Genomic DNA, 13,599 nt, shown 5'->3' with positions numbered 1-13,599 from the left:
AGATCAGTTAGTAAACTCAAATAATACCAGGGAATAGCACAAATATGAAGTGGTGACTATTGAGAGAAGGAGATACACATAAAGAACACTGTCAAGTAACAGTCAACAAACTTGGTGACTTGTGAAGAAGGTGAAAGCAGAGTCAACAGACACCTGGAAAATCACTAAACACAACAACAGGAGGGGAAATCTGTTCATGCAAAAGATAGTGAGTTTTCAGATAGTTTGCATTTGAGCGAATTGGTACAACTAAAAGTTTCAAAGCAGTAAATAAATTCCTACTGGCTCTCAGATTTGATTGCTTCAGACTTTCACACATGTAAAAAGCTCCTTCTGAACATTTGCAGCAAAGTTTCGTATTGCAGAAAATGTTGTCTGTGTAAAAAATGAATCATCTCCGCACAATATCACATTCCGTAAGTTCACTGTGCAGCTATTTCAAGCAAAATCCGTAACATCCATAACAGAGTCACAAAATAGAATGCTTGTTGCAACAAAACATCCTTTTTTTTTGTATGTGTGGCAAAAATCAGACATTACTTCTTTCTAAGGTTCTCTTTGTCAGGATATAACATTAACATTTTCTACAGCATGACATTTCTGATTGGAAGACGGCCGCTAACTAGCCATTATAGCTGTTGGTGAATACAATCTCACTGAAAACATCAAATAGAAATAAAAACACCATGTAGCGTTTTCAGAAGATATTCTACAAGATTAGTCATATATATATATATATACACACACACACACATACACACATTACGTAGATACATATATTTAATATATCCATATGTATGATCTCATTTCATATTCATAACAAGGCTATTGATGAAGAAAGAACAATGTTTTTTTTTATCAATGTGGAAGTTGTGGTTCAGAATGCTGTACTATTTTTTGCAAGGTCACAATGGTCATTACATTACAGTGCATGGAATTGAACCAAAGTCATCTAACTTGCTATTCTTCCTTACCTACTGCAAATGCTCTTTCTCATATAATTAGATGTAATTACTTCTAATCAAAAGAATGACGTTAACCATCACCACAATCCTTGGAAGCTACTGCAAAATCAATATAACTCTAGTTTATCCTCAGCGAACTATGAGAGTTGATTGGAATTACTCTTGGTGTGTCACTAAAAGATTGATTTTAACAAAATACTGAAAATCATTAGATACCAGTGAGGTATTCTCAAATCTTCCAAAACTCAATGCTAATATTAGCTGATATTTATTCATCCATTCCTTGGATAAACTTTGATTGGCCACCTACTATGCCTGTGCACTGTACTTGATGATGGGAATAAAATGGGGCCAGTGGTTGAATAAACAGAGTGCTGAATTAAAATGAAGTATGATGTCTAGTCTGATTGGTCCATTTACTCTCTGTGTTGCTTTAAGCACGACATTAAATGTCTTCTGAGCTTCCCTTATATACAATGCTACTGTAAAACTGAAGTGAATAATAATATCTGAAAGATTTCTGAAAACTGCAACATCTGGACAAATGACAAGTTTCAGTAAGCCAATAATGGGCCATAAACCTGCAGACCAAGACAAATAGGGATGGGGCGTTAAATCTAATTAATGGGTAAACAACAGACTGCTTTTAAATAACTTACACACCATTACTGTTGAGCAAACACAATAACAATAATAGCAACTGCCTAAACATACAAACAGTGGCTTTGCATGAACACACAGTCACACACATATGAGTGTGCACACACACACACACAGTCACACAAGAAATCCTGTTTCTCACTATTTTCAAAATAACATCTTCAAATGGATGACTTTGCTGAACATTCTTTTTCAGATTTCTGTGAAGATATACACATTGGTCAAGATTAGTGACCTTCTGCATATTTGGACTTTCTGAAGGTAAAACAACAATTCTAAAAATAATGTCAAATTCAGTGTCTTTTCTCCAGCTTAAATCAAACTTATTTCACCTTGGCTGAGATACCATAATAATGGGGGTTTTAGAGTAGAATTTTGATTTGAGTAGAAGCTCTTCCATTTATTACTTGGTAGCTACACGATCACAAGTGGGTTAGTTACCCTCTTCGAGCCTTAATTTTCTCCTTTGTCAAGAGGAGCGCACAATCAATACCTACTTAACAAAATACTAAATAATTTCAATAGAAATATGTATATAAATTATAAAAGAATCAAATGCTGAGCACACCGTAATGTGTTTATACAAGAGCTACTTGCAGATAGAAACAAAGAAGAGAAGTAATTTCAGAATTTACATTTTTGGAGGGTAATGGGGGAAGCTCACAGATTGGAAAAGGCCTTGAGCTGCTGGAATGGCACTGTCCATCAGATTACAGAAAGGGATTGAGGAGACAGGTGGATGTTTAAGTCTCACTCCAACATTCCACTGATAAAGTCATAATCTCAAACATACTCACAAAGAATATATCTCACTGTCCTGCTTCAAAGCCTTTGATAACCCACCATTAGGCACTAGCTCAAGTTCACACATGTAACAATAATTCACATAGTCATCTCAATTTAGTCACGAACTGTTATATTAGTTCCTTATTTCATTCCATCATTATAATACGGGATTTAAATAGCCATGCCCTAGCTATAACAGACTGTTCACTCTTTCCAAAATATAACGTGTGTTCTGCACTGTTCTTGAGCATGTTATCTTCTAACTGCATTGCCTGTCCTCTTTCTTGAGAGGTAATTCTCTCCATCATTTAATCCCTAGACAAAAATGCTACTTTCTTTCCCCAAAAATGTGTAATAATGTTATACCTATTTAAAAATATAAGCACCAATTAAATTATAAAAACATTATAAGTATCAATAATAACATTAAAATGAATCACCAAAAAATGATACCTATGTGTTACATTCAGTTTAATAAGCTAGGATAGTGTTAATCTGATTTCTTAATCAGGGAAGGTATCACCTCCACATGGTTAAATTAAAAAGCTTTTCATTTCAAGTGAGCAAGTGGTTGTTATCTAGAAATTTATTTGCGTGTACACCTGTCTGCTGAATATTTGAAAATAAATTCAATATGAATGTCCCCTTCTTTCTTAGGCTTGAAACAGAAAAGACACATTTTTTTCCCTACCAACTGTCTGCGTGTATGTATAAGAATAATATCCAGACACTTACACACACACACACACACACACACACACCATTCCACAGCTTTACTCACTCAGTCAACCAATACATACATCATGGTCACTCATTCCACATCTGTGGCTCCCAAAAGACTTTGAAGAGTTAACATGTTTGTTTCACACTCCTGTTCAGAATGCAACTCTTCCTTCCACTATTGGAATTCAGTTCCAACATCACATTACTGAGCTTCCCTAATGCCTGCCTATGGGGATGCGGATAATGGTGCCATCTGACACTTATCATAATTTCATTCAAACTCATATTGCTTTTACATTGTATTTCCCTTTGCCATTCTGACTCCTAACTGCCAGCAGCAGGCTCAAATTTTACCTAAATGGGAGCATTTTGACTTGGGAAGAGAACATTGCTCAGTGCCATTTGCTTAATAGTATACATTACTGCAGAGGGAGGCTTCTGACCCAGGGCCAAGTCCCCTGCATCCAGAGCATAGGAAGTTTCAAGGGCAAGACAGAGCCCATGCAAAGAAGAAAAGATGTTTACTGAGCAGGAAAAGTGGGGCTGAGAGAGTCTCTGTGAATTCTGTTACCCCAAATCAAGACTGAGCCTGAAATATTTGGTTAGAATAAATGGGGAAAAGAAAACAAGTGCCATCTCAGTTGCCAAATAAATGCAGCTTAACCATGCCTTCTGCCATATGTCTTCTGCACGTGTAATGCTAAACCAGTTTTAAATGCTAATCAAAGAGATGTCATGAAAGAAGGTTTTGAAGAAGGCAGGTTAATATAGGCAGGATAACAAGAATCAAGGGACAGATAAACGATTTTAATTCACCAGAAGATATAGTCAAACTAGAGCCTGGGAACCGTGATGCCTGTATAATGAGGGAGACAATAAGCCAGTCCTTTGGGGAGATGTAATTGAAGATGTAGAAGTAATAACAACATAACCTGAGGTAAAGAGGTAAAGGTATTAAACTGTGAATTGTCAGGAAGCATTCAGGCTTCCTGCTGTCAAAGTTCAGGAAATTTTCCATTCTGGGTAAAAAGGCAAGAAATCAAGTCAGCAAGAAAACAAACTTATTTGGGGAGGCAAAGGATAAGGAGGTTCAGTGAGGCAGAGGGAACATGAACAAACCAAAACATGCTTGGATGTAGGGGAAATACGTCATCAGGCCACATAGAGGTCTTCTGGTCGTTTCACGGACCCATGTATATCCTAATAAATAATCTCCTTTCCTTTGCACCCCTTCAGGTCTATGTAGCTTCCAGCTGCCTCTGTTTTCTCATGGTACCAATTGACTGACCCACCAACTAGTGGGCTCCAGCTTATACAACTAACATTCCAAAATATTTATCCTCAATCAATGATACCATTCCCGCCCACAAAGACATCTAGGCGTCTGAAGTAACACAGTCTTTCCAGTGCTCCTGGGTTTCACAAGGCACTTCGAAAAAGTGGGTAGGCTCAGGGCTTTGTGAGCAGGAGATCCAGGCATTCGCATTCTTACATCACTACTTGCACCAGCTTCTCACATTAATGGATCTTAGATATACTTATTAACTTTGAATCTTCAAGATTGTTCAGCTGAAATCACCTCAATAAGACATAAATCATGCATCTCCGAACACCATGGACTCTTCCGTTTAGGACCTCTGCTTCAGTCAGCATTTTATCACAACTGTCAAATACTTAGTTGCTCCTCAATTTTGGTTTAAACTATTTTTTTGTGGTTTTACCATTTTATTCTCTTATAAAAGCTAGAGCCAACAGCTCATTCTAACAAAGGCCTAATACTGTGCTAGACTAAGACAGTATGTGAAGTTTTCTCTGAAGTTCTCAATTGTCCACACTGTATTTTTTTTTTATCAAGAATCATCATTTCCTCCAAAAATCCCTCCCCCCCAATAGCCACACATACGATCCTGCATGGTTTTGATCCAGGAAAAACCTCCAGGGTTCATGCCCCGTGGATTTGTCCTCTCAGTTTCTATTTCAAACACCCTGAACAACTAAACATTGCATAATGTTTCACATCTCCCTTCGTTTGTTCATTTCCTTCTTCTCAGCAGACCATTTGTCATATTCATTTCTAACCAAAACAACCATCATTCAAGACTGTAATCAAATGCTATATCTACACAAAATCGACCTCATCCCTTTTGAGATTTAATATCTCTTCGCATATTAAAATATGTATCGTGGTATTGATGTAAAAAGTACAGACTTAATGTAGTTCATAGTTACAAATTGTATGATACAATGATACTTTCTTTAGTGCTTAATGCTCTATTACTCACTTAACTGCATTCCACTTGCTGATTATATACTTACCTGTATTTTCTACCCTCTCCCTCAAAGAACATACACACAATAAGTAGTACGCCCAAAATGGTAGAAGACAGGTCCAGTTCATTTCATTGTACCTACCAACGGTTCCTGAAAAAATTATTTTCAAGGTGGGTTACTGTTTAGAACTGTTAAAGTTATTTTAGTTTTTAACCAGAAAGCCTTAAAATTGTATTTGTACACTCAATTGTATGTCTATCTTGAATAAAACCATTGCCTCTTATGCCTTAAAGATTCAAGAGGACTAGGAAAATCTTTTTGTCAACCTAGGACTTGATTGAAATGAGAACACAAGTGGGAAAGGCACTGAAATCAGTCATCTGGAAACAGCTGTAAAGGGACTAGACCATAATAGTGTCAAATCCATCCTTTGTTTATAGTTTTTTTTTTTCCAGGCGGTGCTTCAAGACCTGCTTTTATCTGTTCCATACTACTTTAGAAACAAGATTTCAACTTTACAAATTCCTTTTCAGCAGCTGATATAGCTATACACAAGGAGTTTCACTAAAGAAAAAAAAAATCCCCATAGACAAAGTTTACTCTATTGAAATGTACTTATAGTATATTTTCCCAACCCAACATATTCATGTAGCTATGTTACTTATTTATGCATTATTTATATACTAACTCATTGCACAAGGTTATTTAACAGTAAGAACACTTTGAGTAATCAAATGATTAATGGAAATACAAAATCAAAACCAGGACAAATACAAATTATATAGTTTTATTGTTCACCCATTTAGTACCTGAATCTACCCATAGACAATAAATTGCTGCATTAGTGATATTAAGATTATATTCTATATAAATTCTAGCATAAAATCAATTGGCTATCACTAAGCTTCAAATTTGGATAAGAGCTTTCTGGTAGTCAAAGTCAAACAAGATGGTTGACACTCGAATGCAATCCGTATCAGTTGTCCAAGTGAAACAAAACTTTCTCTAGAATTCAATTCTAAATAAATTGCTGACCTGGTTGACATAAGCAATGGTAAGTTTAGCCATACTTCCATAGAAAAAAACAAAGAGTTTCCTATTAACCGTTTCTTGTCACACACTTTCATGAAAGAGCAGAGAGAAAGAAGGGTGGAAGTTGTAGCTCCTGCTGGAGATTGAGAAATGATTTATATACTGACATGTAGCCCTTTAGGAATTTATTTTGAATGAAAGATGGAATTTTTATTTCTTTAGATTATCTGTAGTAGGGCCTGGCATGGTAGCTTCATGGCTAAAATCCTCACCTTTCCCATGCTGAGAAGACATAAAAGCACCAATTTCCATCCTGGCTGCTCCATGTCCCATCCAGCTCTCTGATTGTGGTCTGGGGAATCAGTTGAGAAACGCTCAAAACCTTGGACCCTGCACCTGTGTGGGAGAACCGGAAGAAGTTCCTGGCTCCTGGCCTCAGAATCGTACAGCTCTGGCCGTTACAGCCACATGGGAATTGAATCAATGGATGGAAGTTCTTTGACTCTTTTTCTCTGTAAATCTGACTTTCCAATAAAAATAAGTCTTTAAAAAATTCTCTATAGTACTAGTATAATGTGCTGTATATATTTCATGTGATTAGTGTCAACTGTTATATCATGTAAACAAATATTTAGCTGTGCTTAGTGACTTCTTTTCCATGCTACCAACCTTGGCACATTATTTCATTCAGCTCTCAATTTCAAAAGTTCTCTTTACGTTACTTCCACCAGTCAAAAATATAACATCTTGGGACTAATGCTTTAGCCTAGTGGCTAAAGTCCTTGCCTTGAACGTGCCAGGATCCCATATGGGTGCTGGTTCACATCCCAAAGGCCCTGCTTCCCAATCAGCACCCTGCTTGTGGCCTGGGAAAGCAGTCAAGGAAGGCCCGAAGCCTTGGGACCCTGCACTTGCGTTGTAGATCTGGAAGAGGCTCCAGGTTCCTGACTGGATCGGCACAGTTCTGGATGCTGTACTCAATGGGGAGTGAATCACTGGACAGAAGATCTTCTCTGTCTCTCTTCCTCTCTGTGTATGTGACTTTCCAATAAAAATAAAAGCATATATATATATGTATATAAACATCTCTCAAGATTAACTAGAGAGATCAATGATGTGGCACAATAGATTAATCCACTATTTACAGGTTTACAGTGCTAGCATTCCATATGGGCACTGATTCAAGTTCAGGCTGTTCACTTGCAATCCATCTCCGCTGCTAAGGTATCTGCAAAAGCAGTGAAGAACGGCCCAAGTGTTTGGGCCCATGCATCCACCTGAAACACACAGATGATGTTCCTGGATTCAAACTGCTTTAATCTTGGCCACTGCGGCCATTTAAGGAGTAAGAGAGCAGATGGAACATTTGTCCATCTCTTCCTTTATGACTCTTTTTAAAAAGGATTTATTTTATTCTTTTATTAGAAAGTTAGATATACAGAGAGGAGGAAAGACAGAGAGGAAGATCTGCCAACTGTTGATTCACTCCCCATGTGGCAGTAATGGCTGGAGCTGTGTGAATCTGAAGCCAGGAGCCAGGGGCCTCTTCCGGTCCTCCCACAGGGGTGCAGGGTTACAAGGTTTCGGGCTGTCCACCACTGCTTTCCCAGGCCACAAGAAGGGAGCTGGATGGGAAGTAGAGCAGCCAGGATAAGAACCGGTGCCCTTATGGGATCCCGGCATATGCAAGGTAAGGACTTTAGCCACTAAGCTACCATGGTGGGCCACATGACTCTTTTAAACAAGCAAAATGCGTACATCACCAACTAAAATATATGGGTATTTGTGTGTTTATATATATGCATATATATGTGTGTGTATCTATTTATATAGCGATAGAGAAGTTTACATTTTCAAACACTTGCTGGTCTTCTCGCTGGCTGTAATCATTGAACTCCTTTTTTAACATGCATCTTATTCTTTGATTTAAAGTCATCTAAAAGGCATTTAAATTCTTTTTGGACTCAGGAAGCATTTATACAACACTCAGTTGAATAGCAATAGTTTCATAATGTGAATTTTGCTTAATCTTATCCAGCTAATCCCTTGAAAACCTAGGGTCAATCTATAACTCATGGAGATTTTCTAAACGATGGATATATAGAATTTTATTTTGTGTTTCTTTCCAAGGCAGGGTGGGAGAGAGAGGAGGAAAGACAGATCTTTCATCTGCAGTTTCACTCCCAAAATGGCCTCAAAGTCTCAGTCTTATCAAGGCAAAAGCAAGGATCCCATAAATCTATCCAAATATCCCATATAACTGACAGAAGCCAAATAATTTAATGGCCATCATGGCCAGCTTTCACAGGATCATCAGCAGGAATCCAGATTGGAAACAGCAACCAGGACTTAAGAACACTTTGATAGGGAATGCTGGAATCACAGGCAACAGCTAATATGCTATACCACCATGCTGGCTTCCAAAATATAACTTTAAACTAATAGTAGTTGCTATGTTGTAAAAATGGAGACATACTTTTGCATATAGGAACTATAATGTACAAGACAAAGTTCAAAGGTTCACCAAGGTCCTACATTTAATCAACTATGTAAAAGATTTGTACTCAGTTTTATGAGCAAAAATATTCATCCTTACCCTGATTCTGGTGATTTGCCTAACTTAGGAGGTTATAGTACTGTCTCTATGAAATAGTAAGTTACATATAAGAGCTGCTATTCATTTTCCTCCCTCAAAATCCACTTTTTTTTTCTTTGTTGAAAGATTTACTTATTTATTTGAAAGAGTGGCTGATGAGGGACGGCAGAGACACAAGTGGAGAGAAAGATCCTCTCAACTGGTTCACTCCACAAATGGCCACAAGCAGCCAGATCTGGGTCAAAATGAAATCAGGAGCTCCTGCACGGGTGTCAAGGGCCCAAGCACTTGGACCATATTTTGGCACATTCCCAACCTGTTGCTTTGCCCTTCTACAGCCTCATAAGCCCCGATGGAACAGCAATGTGTCTTCTCCCAGCTCTTAACTCTGCGAGCATTGGGTACCTGCGAAATTAGCACAGATCATCAATCTGCCAATGCTGCATGCTCCAGAATCCTCTGGATTGCTGGGCTCTATTCCAAAAACCTCTGATTCGGAAAAGTTTAGGGTTGGAGGGAGACTGGGACTTTCCGTTTCTGCCACTTTAAGGTTCACACTGAGAGTCACTGGCTTGTCAAACATAGGTCCTTGATCAAACAGCCTCTTATGGTTTCTACTTGGGCTTCTCCTTTCTCTCTCCCATCTTATCTTTCTTTCTTTCTGCTTTCTAAGCTAAGTAACATGTTACTAGATATGATTGTCTCCATTACAGTTATTATACATATGCTTAAATGAAAAGCCACAAAAATTGGGCCTGGCAGCGTGGCCTAGTGGCTAAAGTCATCATTGCCGGTTCTAACCCCGGCAGCTCCAATTCCCATCCAGCTCCCTGCTTGCGGCCTGGGAAAGCTGCTAAATGACTGATGTGCAGCTGAAGAAATGAAAATCAAGAACCTTCTTGCAGAAAATGATCCTACTGTATGATTTATGAGTCATTGAAGAATTTAATAAGTGTTTTCAAGAAATGAAACTAACAGAAAACATCAAAACCCACGCAATACAGTTTCCACAGATTTTTATTAGTGAAATGTGTCTCTTCTAGAAAACAAATAGATGGGGTTGATTTTTAATCCAGTCTACTAATTTATGACATTTGATTGAGCTTAGGCCATTTACATTCAGGGTTAATATGTATGGGTGGTACTTTGGTCCTGTCATCTTAGGAATGGGTTGTTCATTGGTTTAGTCTTCTGTTGTCATTTTACTGGGATGTTCTTCACATTTGTCTTTAGTTTTGGTTGGGTGCTATTCCTCTTCTCTGTCAAGAGAACATCTTGAGGTATCATTTGTAGGGCAGGTTTGAAAGAGGCAAATTCTTTTAACTTTTCTTTACTGTGGAAGAATTTTATTTCATTTTCAAAGAAAAAAGAAAGCTTTGCTGGATATGTTATCCTAGGCCGACAATTTTTTGCTATTAGAATCTGGCATACGTCACTCCATTCTCTTCTTGCCTGTAGAGTTTCCTGTGAGAGATTTCCTGTGAGTATAGTTGGCATCCCTTTATAGGTCAATGCTTTTTTTTTTTTTTCACGTGCAGGTTTAAGGATCTTTTCCTTATGTTCAATTGAAGAGAGCTTGATGATCATGTGTCTTGGTGAAGATTACTTTTGGTCCAGTCTGTTGGGAGTTCTGTGCCACTCCTGGATGTTGTTTCCCAATTCTTTCTCTAGATGAGAGAAATTTTCCTTTATTTTTTCATTAAACCAGTTTTTCTTTCTGTACCTTCTGTAACTCCCATAACTTTTATATTTGGCTTTTTAATAGTGTCTTTCAATTTTTGAATACTTTTTTTGGCCTGATCCTGCTCTGCTTCCAGCTTTTTGTTTGATTCCCCCTGATGACAGGAAATATCTTCCAATTCTGAGAGTCTTTCTTCTGCTTGCTTCATTCTACTTTGGAAACTCTCCACTGTACATTTAATGTGCTCTACTGTGTTCTTAATTTCTGATATACCAGCCTTGATTTGCTTTATTGCTGCTATATCTTGTGTAAAACATTCCTTAAATTCTTTGAACTATGTGCTTCTCATTATTGATAATAAGCTTTATAATGAGTTTTCTGAATTCTGTATCACCCATTGTCTCGATATCTTCCTCAGTTAACTCTGAGGTTGGCTCCTCTGCAGGGGATTTTTCAGTAATATTCTTTGTGCCTTTGTCTCTTCTTTTGCTCTTGGTCATTGTACTTCTGGTTAGCAGACTCTTCTCCTTGGGGCAGGTTTCTAAGCTGTGTCACCCATAGGTCTACAGCTTGATTTTACTTATTGCAGTTGATACACAAATCTTTGCTTGCAGCCAATAGTGCCACTCCCTCCAACGAGTTCCAGGTCTGCGTTCTTATGTTACATTTCCACCACGAACTCTGTAGCCCCAGCTCCTGGCTCACCAATCTCCACCTCCTGTGACCCCATGCTGAAGCTACACCGTTGTCTTTATAACCTTTGTCCCACTTCCAGTTGGAGCAGATCCCAGGATTAGGAAGACACCAGGTGTCCTATATAGCTAGGTTCCTGGCGGTGCTCATCTTGCTGGAACCTGTTGGACATTAGGTCTGGGTGCTACATGGATCTGTTTTAATCTGTACGTTGCCACAGTTGGTATTGTTTTCCTGCGGGACCAATGCAATCCACGGAACTCAGTGAGTTCTTGGGAGCTCAGCACATACGCAGTTCACTGTTGTCCCTGCAGTCCTAAAGCTTTTGCCATAGTGTACAAAATGCAGCCTGACGTACCACTACTAGAACTCTTGATCTGTTGGCCGTCAGGTCTGAGGGCTACCCAGACCTGTCTTGGATGGAACTGTAGAATGCCACATTGCTGCAGTTCACTGAGCCAGAAATGAGTTCACTCCCAGCTCAGTGTATGCTCAGTCCTTTCCCTTGCCTTTGCCTCCTTAAGCAAAATGGCACGCAATGTGGCTCTAGGGGGCTGACTGGGCTGTGAAACCCACCCCGTTCTCACATTGCCCATCTGGGATCTGCTGCTCTGTCTCTGCTGCTGGGAAAATCAAGCAGACCAGCAGGATGGATGGTTCTTTGTCTGGGTTCATCTCCCAAGCTCCCAGTGAAAGTCTCTTCCCTCCTGGTTGCTGGTGGAGTTTGCAGTTAGCTGAATGCTGCTGGATTATCAGTCACTGCAACACCACACTGTTGTTTTTGCTGCTTTCCTGTGTCTGTCATTCTCCAGGTACCCCTCTGCTGTTGTTCTGTTCTCTCTTATTTCCTGGAATGTGTCATCTCTGCTTCATTCTGATTAAATGTTTTTCCATCCATTGAAATGTGTCCTTACCCCATTTCACCATCTTGATTCTGAAATACACATTTCTGATACTGGCTTTAAGGAAGCTACATATAAATTGACTTTTACACAATGACTTAACATTGTGTGCAATTTTACCAAGATAAATTTTGTTGCATATCATCAACAATACCTTGATGTTCCTTGTCACCTAATTAGGAAATTTCTGAACTTTTAAGATTTAGTATTTTTTACTTTCGATACTGCTCATGTAAAAAGCATTTGAGATGACTATCTGACCATTGTATTTCATAACGCTGCCACTAGTTTCTCTAGGTTTCTTCCAGTTGCTTAATTTTCACCTAAATTGTAGAATGGTATCAGCTGAACATTTTGTTTGGTCTTTGGATAATCACAGATTTTCTGAGTCTGTGAATGGCTATAAGGCCAGTAAGAGGTTACCACCCAGAAGGTAGTACTTTGACGGAGGACAGGAAGTATTGCAGGGCCTGAGGGACCCAGCTGTTTTTACAAACAAAATAAAAACAGCTTTATTGACATATATTTCACATACCATAAAATTCACCTAGGTAAAGTGTGTAGCTCAGTGGTTTTTAGTATGGCCACAGAGTTCTACAAATATCACAATTTTAGAACTTTCACAACTATGTTTTGATGAGTTTGCTTTTGATCACAAATAGTACTTGTAAAGACATCAATGTGAGCCTAGCCCCACTGCAGGAGACACAAATTCAAGTGTGAAATATCATAAGAGGCAACTTTTACACTGGTCTTAAATTATGTTAATTTTAATTTGCCTTAAAGTAACATATCATCTTTTTTCTTGATTTGAAGATAAATTACACAATATTGGTACACAATTAGGTATCTCAATGTGAGCAATAAAAAACACAAAGAACATAAACTTCACATGGATCGCTAAGTACAAAAGGTGAAAATTGTATAGAAATTAGAAAAATTAAAGCTATATTTAGGTGATCATTTGCACTTTGGCTGTCATTCAAAATTACAATATATACTATTTTTTTACTAAACACATCTTATTTTTACTCTAAGTATTCTGGTTTTGATCTCCAGTTTAGAAACTCAGTGTACCTATGGTTGCTAAGGAACTAACAAATATAACTCTTCAACCTCTTATAAAAGTATAAATATACACTTGGTTTAGAAAAAAAAAAAGATATCCAAAGACTAATTTTCCTAAAATGAAACTGACACAATCATTTTTCATTTTATATGGAAAATTAATAAAGTTAAACAGACAGTAGTAAGCATAACAAGGAAATTATCTAAACTTTCTTTTTTTCT

Source organism: Ochotona curzoniae, unplaced genomic scaffold (genome assembly GCF_017591425.1).
Source record: "Ochotona curzoniae isolate NIBS_2020 unplaced genomic scaffold, NIBS_Ocur_1.0 scaffold_1852, whole genome shotgun sequence".
Lineage (NCBI taxonomy): Eukaryota > Metazoa > Chordata > Mammalia > Lagomorpha > Ochotonidae > Ochotona > Ochotona curzoniae.
This window is presented reverse-complemented; position numbering follows the sequence as displayed.